This window comes from Peromyscus maniculatus, chromosome 6 (genome assembly GCF_049852395.1).
Source record: "Peromyscus maniculatus bairdii isolate BWxNUB_F1_BW_parent chromosome 6, HU_Pman_BW_mat_3.1, whole genome shotgun sequence".
Taxonomy (NCBI): domain Eukaryota; kingdom Metazoa; phylum Chordata; class Mammalia; order Rodentia; family Cricetidae; genus Peromyscus; species Peromyscus maniculatus.
This window is the reverse complement of record NC_134857.1, coordinates 6,519,846-6,527,984: the sequence shown is the minus strand read 5'-3', so window position 1 is coordinate 6,527,984 and position 8,139 is coordinate 6,519,846.

The following is an 8,139-nucleotide window of genomic DNA, read 5'->3' as shown; positions in this document are numbered from 1 at the left end:
TGAGGGGTTGTAAGGATGACCCACTTAATATAGATTATATTCAGTCCCATTTAGGGTCTGGTGTGGAGAAGTGTCTTGTCATCACCATTGTGAGTGAGAAGTGCTGTCAAAACTCTTAGAGTTGTACAAAAGCCGTGGGAACGTAAGTTGGATCTACCCGTCTCATTATTTATTTGAGCTTCATTTTAGCCCAATAAATCATGCATCAGAAACCCTCTATGTGGGGGCTGGAGAAGTAGCTCAGTATCTAAGTGCGTTCGCTGCTCTTGCAAAGGACCTGAGTTGGTTTCCAGCAGCCTCTTCAAGCAGATCACAACTGTGTGTAACTCCAGCTCCAGAGGATCTGAAGCTCTCCTCTGGCCCCCTAACTCACCCACATTCCTATGTGTATACACATTAATAAAAACAATGTTTTTGTTTTTAATCCTCAGTATGGTAGCTGGGTGTGATGCTGTATACTTGTAATCTCAGCACTCAGGAAGTAGAGGCAGGAGGATCATCCTTGGCTACACAGAAAGTCAGAGGCAAGCCTGAGCTACCTGAGACCCTGCCTCAAAAAGATCAAGTAAAAAAAAATCCTCGGTGTGTTTAACTTGCTCGCTGCTAAGTGAGAGCACTGACTGTGCTACATTCATAGCGAGTTGTTCAAGGGATGCCCAGCTGACAAGGTGGCACCTCGTTCAAGCAATGGATAGCTATATGTTTTCAACATTGCCAAGAAAACTTCTTTCTGTTCATTTGATGTGAGTGATTTGCCTGGATATTTGTGCGTGTGTGTGCCTCTAGTGAACTGGTATGTGTGGAATTTAGCAGAAAATAATAAGAACAGAAAAGAGCAAACCTAGATTTGTTCCTGGGCCAGGTCAAAGGCTGTGTCTCTGGATAAATGAGATTGTGCAAAAAGCACTTTGTAGGTAGTAATTAATCTATATTTAAGTACAAATCATTCCTTTTTGCCCAGTGTGGGTCTCTTTCTGAGTCTTAAGATTATACAAACACTGGTGTCAGCTGTAAGAAAAGGAGAAACAGCACATACTTCAGAAGTTTGGAATCTAGTGTCTTTTCATCAGAATTTACAGATCACTGTCCTTATGAGTGGCAATGTAACAAACAGAAACAATGTGATTCTAAGCCCCTCTGAAGTGGAAAAAGTAGTAACTGCATTTAAATAAAAGAAAGAGCAATTTTTAAAATTAATTAAAGGAGCATTTGGTACATGGAAGGTCATATATTTTACACTTTACATTTGCAGATAATGAGGCCTCACGTGTCTATCATAATTGTTGCTGACTTTTTCTATAGTGGGCAAAGCACAAATACAAAGTGTGCTTGAAGCCTGGCTGTAAGGAGATTATGAACATTTAATGTAGAATGTTATCATAATACTCCGGGTACCCAATTGCGCTCTGTCACCCACTTTCCAGCGTGCTTCTGAAGATCATAGTTAATTCTGCTGATTTATGGTAATGCTGCCGCCTATCGTCCACGGCATCGAGACCGCTAACAAGCTTAGGATAAGCCTGAGCTGGAATGGTTTGAGGTTTAAATTTCTGTAACGATTATAAAGTAGAAGGAGCAAAATCCTACTTCAGCAGAAAGAAAAAAAAAAGGTAGGGCACTTCCACTCCACACTGCGCCCCTCCCCCACTCCCAGCAGCCTCCCACAGCAGCAAAAGTAACTTCTAACATTTCAAACCGGTGCGGTGTTCCTGACCCGGAATATTCCTAATTCAAATACACCCCACTCCCAGCTTTTCCTTGCTAAAGACTGTTCTGGAAGACCCCTCCCCTACCTACCTTCTCCTTTTGACGAGATTGCTCTTTTTCTAACAAATTCCATTTGAGAAGTTACCTTTTTGAATGTTAATTTACATTACATTCAGTTTTGGAAATCAGCACGGTCATTAGCCTCTTGTAGTCAATCGACTGTGTCATTAACATGTGGCCCCAGCACACAGGCCCTGTTCTCTTTTGAAGTCAAGGGTTTAAAGCAGCATTGGCAGGGAAGGGAAGGGAAAGCAGAAGCTGGAGAGGGCCTGTCTGTGAAGTCTGCACCCCAAAGATGATGATGATGAGCAGTCCCTGACAGCCAAGAGATGGGCATGGATCATTCTGAAGGAACATCCACATTCTTGCCAAGAGAGAAGAGCAGCTACTTTGGCCTGCAAAGCCTGTCATACTTTCGGCTGCAACATCCCGCTCAGCACAAGAAACAGGCTCAGTAAGACAAAACTTTAAGCTTTCTTTCATAAAACCAAGGCACACACCTTTAAAGGGAGCAGCTGGGAGACTGAGGCTACATAGTAAAACCTTGTCTCAAAGTAGTAAGTAAGTAAGTAAGTAAGTAAGTAAGTAAGTAAGTAAGTAAGTAAGTAACATATACTACCACGTGGCTCTTCAGCAAGCATCTTTCTGTAGCACAGTCAGCCTCTACCTTGCGATTTTTGGTAGGGACAATGGCTAACGGTCCACAGGTCATTCCCCAGGCTCGGAACTAGAGAAGGTATTCTCAGGTCCACTGCAATCCTTCCGTAAAGAACCAGACATGGTCCAGTACCTTCTGCCTCTCTGAACTGTAATTTTAAGTTTCATCCCACAAAAGGCTGGATCTTTGACAACAGGAAGAATTTGGGGTAAAGAAAACATGAATACCGTGTGTACCCATGGTACTGCTCATCCTAGCATCAAAAACCGATGACAGTTACCTCACCACTGTCATTGGGAAAGAGTCTGGACAAACATTACTATTTTAAGGCAAGCCTTTGTTTAGAAAAACAAATTTTTCTGGGGGACAGAGCTCAGTTGGTAAACTGTTTGACTACCATGCATGAGGTCCCGGGCTCTAGCCCTAAGCACAGCATGAATTCAGGGTGGCAGCCCAATCCTGCCTTCCCAGTACTTGAGAGGTAGAGGCAGGAGAATCAGGAGTTCATGGTCATACTCTTCTCTATAATGAGTTCTAGGCCAGCTTGGGCTATGTGAGACCCCATCTTAAAAAAAGAAAAAAGAAAGAAAGAAAGAAAGAAAGAAAGAAAGAAAGAAAGAAAGAAAGAAAGAAAGAAAGAAAGAAAGAAAGAAAGAAAGAAAAATCTGTTGTGTAAGAATAATGCTTTGTGTATTCTGACAGATGACGAATTTAGAGTCTAGGCAGAGCTGTTGAGAGAAGTGAGGAAAGGAAGGTTCCAGTTTGAGCACAGTTGAATTGACGGTGAAGGAGGAAGTGAGACGGGCATGGGAGGGCTGGGAGAGGGGAGTGTGGTGGCCAGGACAGCAGGGGGGCAGAACATCATGGTTCCCAGTCTACCACGTCCAAGACCAGGCGGTGAGGGTGGGGTGAGTTCTCAGATCCAGAGGGTGATAGTGTAAGCAAACAAACCAAAAAAGGAAACGGCAGAAACCCACGAAGGAAGCGGGTGGTAATCTCACACCTTTGGGAGGCCGGAGCCTAGCACGGCGGCAGCAGAGTCCCCAGGAGACCCAGGCCATCTCCTAGCTAGGGTTTGCTTTCAAGATGCCATCCTCCCGCCTCCACACTCACTACCAAACAAACACAGAAATCCACTACTGTTCTCCCCAGGCGCTCCATTTTCTTCCAATCTGAGAGCCATTTGTGTGTATAATTGAAAATTAGCGGTGCAGCTGTTTGGAGAGAGTAATTTATCACCGCGCATTGTTCGCGCCTGACACTTAGACCTGGCTCTAACAAGCCAGCGCTTGCTGGGGGCTGAGCTACAGTGAGTGATTCGGGGCTGTAATGCTGCGTCTCCTGCGTTGTTGCTAATTGTAGCCTCTTTTTCTCCATTGAATTGGGAGTTGAGTAAAAGAGCCTGTTTGCTGTGTGGGTGAGGCTGCCAGGGCCGCTGGCTATTATCACAAGACACTCTTGATCTTTTGAAAAGCAGGAAATAGAATTTTTCTCCAACAGGGAAAGTAATTTGCGATGCGTCCATTAGTTCTTCATTAAAGCAAGATTAAATTGCACGGCAAATCACATCTGTGTTGGGATGATTAAAGGGTGGCATTTTAGAGGCCAAAACTAATTACTAGTCAAAATGAATGGGAGTGAAAAAACAGTCGTGTTTTTACATTAGATAGTGTGGCTTGTAATTAGATTCAAGCTAATTCCACTATTTCTTCTCTTTTAATGAGATGAGCCTGTCCTCATCTTTTTCTAGGCCATGCTAACAGCCCCAAATGTATAATTTTGATAATACTAAGAGTTTACTTTATTGAAATTTCCTTGCTACCTGCCACAAGTGACTCTTCTCCACAGCACTTTATTACCAGGACACAAGCCTCTGGCGACCTAACTTACAATGAAAGCCATTTCAAATGAGTCTGTATGTACCTAAGAATGTACATTGTGAAGTTACTGGAATTAGATATCTGTAGAAATTTGTTCAAATCAAATCCTTCTAGACTGAACAGTTAGAAGGAACACGGAGGGAGGCGTTAGAGGAGCGAATATCGGAAGGCTTCAGATCCAGTCTGTGCTCAGGCGGCTTCTTCCCTGCCCTTTGACGCAGTTCTTTTCATACCTCCCCTGCTCTCAGCTTTTCCTACCATTAAAGGATGCTCTGATGGATTTCTATCTGAGTCCAGTTTTTATTTTCATTAAAAACAAACCTTAGGAATTATAAGAATCACATTAAGAAACTTAAGATGCACACGTCTCTAAGCAGATCTTGGTATTTCTCTGAGACCGGTCAAATTGGCTCTATTTTAGTTTTTTACAATGGAAAATGGAAATTTTTTGAAGAATAAACAATCCCAGCTCATATTTAGATGAATCATTAGATACAGTCCTTAGCAGAAAAAGAAAAGCAAATGGACATTGGCTGTGAATGGATGCCCCAGCCTTCACCTTACCAGAAAGCATTGACAGCCGCAGCCTCAGTGGGATGCTAGCTCTGCTTTGCCTTTCTGAGGACAGTTCCACCCTTGGAATCTAAGACCACTCATTCTAGCTCTTTGTTGCAAATCCCCCCTTGACCTTGAGGTCAAAGGCCACAGTTTCATTCCTGGGGTCTTTATGGAGCCTAACACTCATGATGGCAATGAGGCAATTGCCTTCTCCGAAGAGGTGATGAACAGACGGATGGATGAACCGCACAGGAATGGCTGCTGCAAATCAAATCTTTTTTCATATTCTTTCAGTTAAGTTAGCAGACCAATGGCTGTCTCCTGCACTAAAACTGTAGAGGGGTAGAAAGACAGAAGGATGCACTTTCCAACGTGTGGATCTGTGACCAAAATGTGTGCACAAACAGTGAGAACAGAACACGGGCCAAGTGTGGATGTGCCCCCAACACCCCAAAAGCTGAGACAGGAAGATGGAAAGTCTAAGGCCAGCTTGGCCTACACAGTGAGACACTGCCCCCCAAATAAAAAGGATAGACTCCATATTCCTGAAAGCCAGTGTCTAACATGTAGATTTCATATCATGGCTTAGATTCACCTGACTCTCTTTTCGTTCATTCCAGTTGGAGTGGGCGTGTTGTCTAACTTCCCACGCTTTAGTGTTAGTGTGACTGTGACAGGTACTCACTCCTCTTCCACTCGCTGTTTTGTATCTATTCCCTTGTCTCATCTTATCATAAAAATACAACAGTGGCCAGATGGGCAGCTGAAAGATCATCATGGTAGACAGCAGAGCGGCCGCACAGTGCCACAGTGGGGGGTCCCGCTTCCTCCTGTGTGTGGTGCCCTGACCACAGGCCGGTGAGCAGTAAGGGAGTTGTCATTGGCTACTAATTCAAGAAAAGAGCTAAACCAGAGTTCATGCTCCACATGTACAAACGCAGTGTTACCCGGCTCTCACGCTAGCCAGGTCTGTACAGTGTCAGAGTGTGAGAGGTCGCTCGTGAAGGGTCCCTAGAAAGAAGTCTGATGTCAGCCCCTCCCCGAGAGGCTATGTGGAGCTCCTGCATGGACGTGGGGTGGTGCAGGAGAGAGGAGATGCTGTCAAGGAGTTAGAACTGAGGATAATGAACTTGAACCACTGAGCAAGCATTCTACCATGAGCAACAGCAACAACCAAAGGTGCTTGGCAGTCACTGGGAAAAACGTAGCCATTGCAAGCCTTATCACAAACCTCCTTCTTGTGTTTGCCATAGAAAGACAATAACCTTTGCCAATTTACAAATATTTATTGAAGGTCCACTGTTTGCCAGGCACCTTTCTGAGTACTAGAAGGACAGCCAACTCTGATCCTCATGGAATCTACAAAACCTAGAAACACATACCAGCAATTACTTTAAAAATGTTTTAAATAAAGATGAAGAGGTTTTCAAAAGCACAGTATACAGAGGTGTGAGAAGTAAAGCAGACGAGTCTGGCATCCCTCCTTGACGAAGTCCAACTGGGATGCAAAACTCAGCCTAACTTTCTGTTCATTGCTGATGCTCACCCACACTCTTCTGGGCCTCAGCCTCTCCACCAGAGGAACTCTAGGAAGCACGGGTCTGATCTTTCTTCTGAGGGACAGCCACTGGCCAAAGGAGGAAGCCTTCATACAGGGCCAGATGGAGACAAGAAGTGAGAAGCGTGTGTGTGTGTGTGTGTGTGTGTGTGTGTGTGTGTGTGTGTGTGTGTGTGTGTTTAGTTATTGTTCTTATATTCAAGGCTTGGCTTGTTACCCTGAGGCCACACCGTGTAGCAGAGATTACATCCTGAACCTAGTTTTCTTCCATTGGATGAAAAATGCTCCTCCAGCTACCACCCTCTTCTGGCTTGGACTGAAAGGCACAGGGCAGCTGCAGAGAGCCTTCCTGGGGATTTCCGTGATGCATTCTCCCAATGACATCCCACTCTCGAAGGGAGATATCTGTCGGCTCCCAAGCACAAGCACCACTCAAGAACCCAAAGCCCATTTGGATGTGATTATTTTCCAATTATTGGCTTAATCAGAAAAACGGTGGACACAAAGAGCTGTTCTTTGTGGCCTCAGAAACTAAGAAGACTAAACCTTAAATTGCAGCAGAAGGAACTTATTTTAGAAAAATAATTTAATACAGCTATTACACTGCCTGTCTATAGGTAGGGTGTAGAAACCAATTAGCACTGTGATAAGAGCTGTGCCCACCGAACTGCACCCTGATTGTTTGATTAGACATTCAATCAACAGACTCGGATAAAAATCCTTGAAACATATGCAGGAATCTTTTTGGGGGAGGCAGGGAGTATTGAGATAAGGGCTTTGTCACATAGCCCAGGCTAGCCTCAAACTTCTCCATCTACCCATGAGATTCTCAGGAAGTAGACAATGTGAACAAGGTAACGACAAAGATAACACCTAGACAATTTGAGCTTTTCTGTGCCAACTACAGTCTTTGTCATCCTTGAATCTGCTGGCAAACGTCAGGGGCAGATCTTAGTGAGACCAGCCTATTCTGGACAAGCTGGGCAAGAGTGGCGGAGGTCCATATATGTAGAACAACTGTTTTCAAGCAATAGAAACCAAACATTCTGCCTCAGTTTCCATCCACCTGTCTGAGTCTCCGTTATCCTACTCACATGTATAGTTGATGGGTTTGAGGAGAAGAAAGAAGGGGGACAGGAGGGAAGGGGGAAGGGGAGGAGGAAGTAACTCTTGTAAGTTACTAATATGTCAAACGTGTAAAAAGGGTTAGAGGCCGTTGATCCTCCTTTCCTAGAGGGTGGTGGGTGTGGGCAGAGCGTGAACACAGTGGTGTGTACCTGCAGTCCCAGCGTTGGAGAGGCTGAATGCAGAAATGCAAGGTCAGCTGACTACACAACAGGTTTCAGGACAGCCAGGGCCACACAGTGAGTCCCTGTCTCAAAAGGCAGAAACAAAGAATCCAGGGAGACGGCTCTTCAGCTAAGAGCACTTTTTGCTCTTGCAGAGGACCTGGCTTGGTACCCAACACCCACATGACAGTTCACAACTGACTGTAACTCCAGTTCCAGGGAATCTAACATCTTCTGCTGGTATTCATACACCCAGGCACACACATATACCCATTAGTAAATAAATAAATATTTTTGAGCAAAAAATGGAGTGCACAGCAAAATGTGTGCAATATAGAGTATATACATACTACACATATATGTGGAGGTATGCACTCATGTACAAAATTTATAGATAATGTTAAGATAAGGCTTGGGAGACACCCTTGC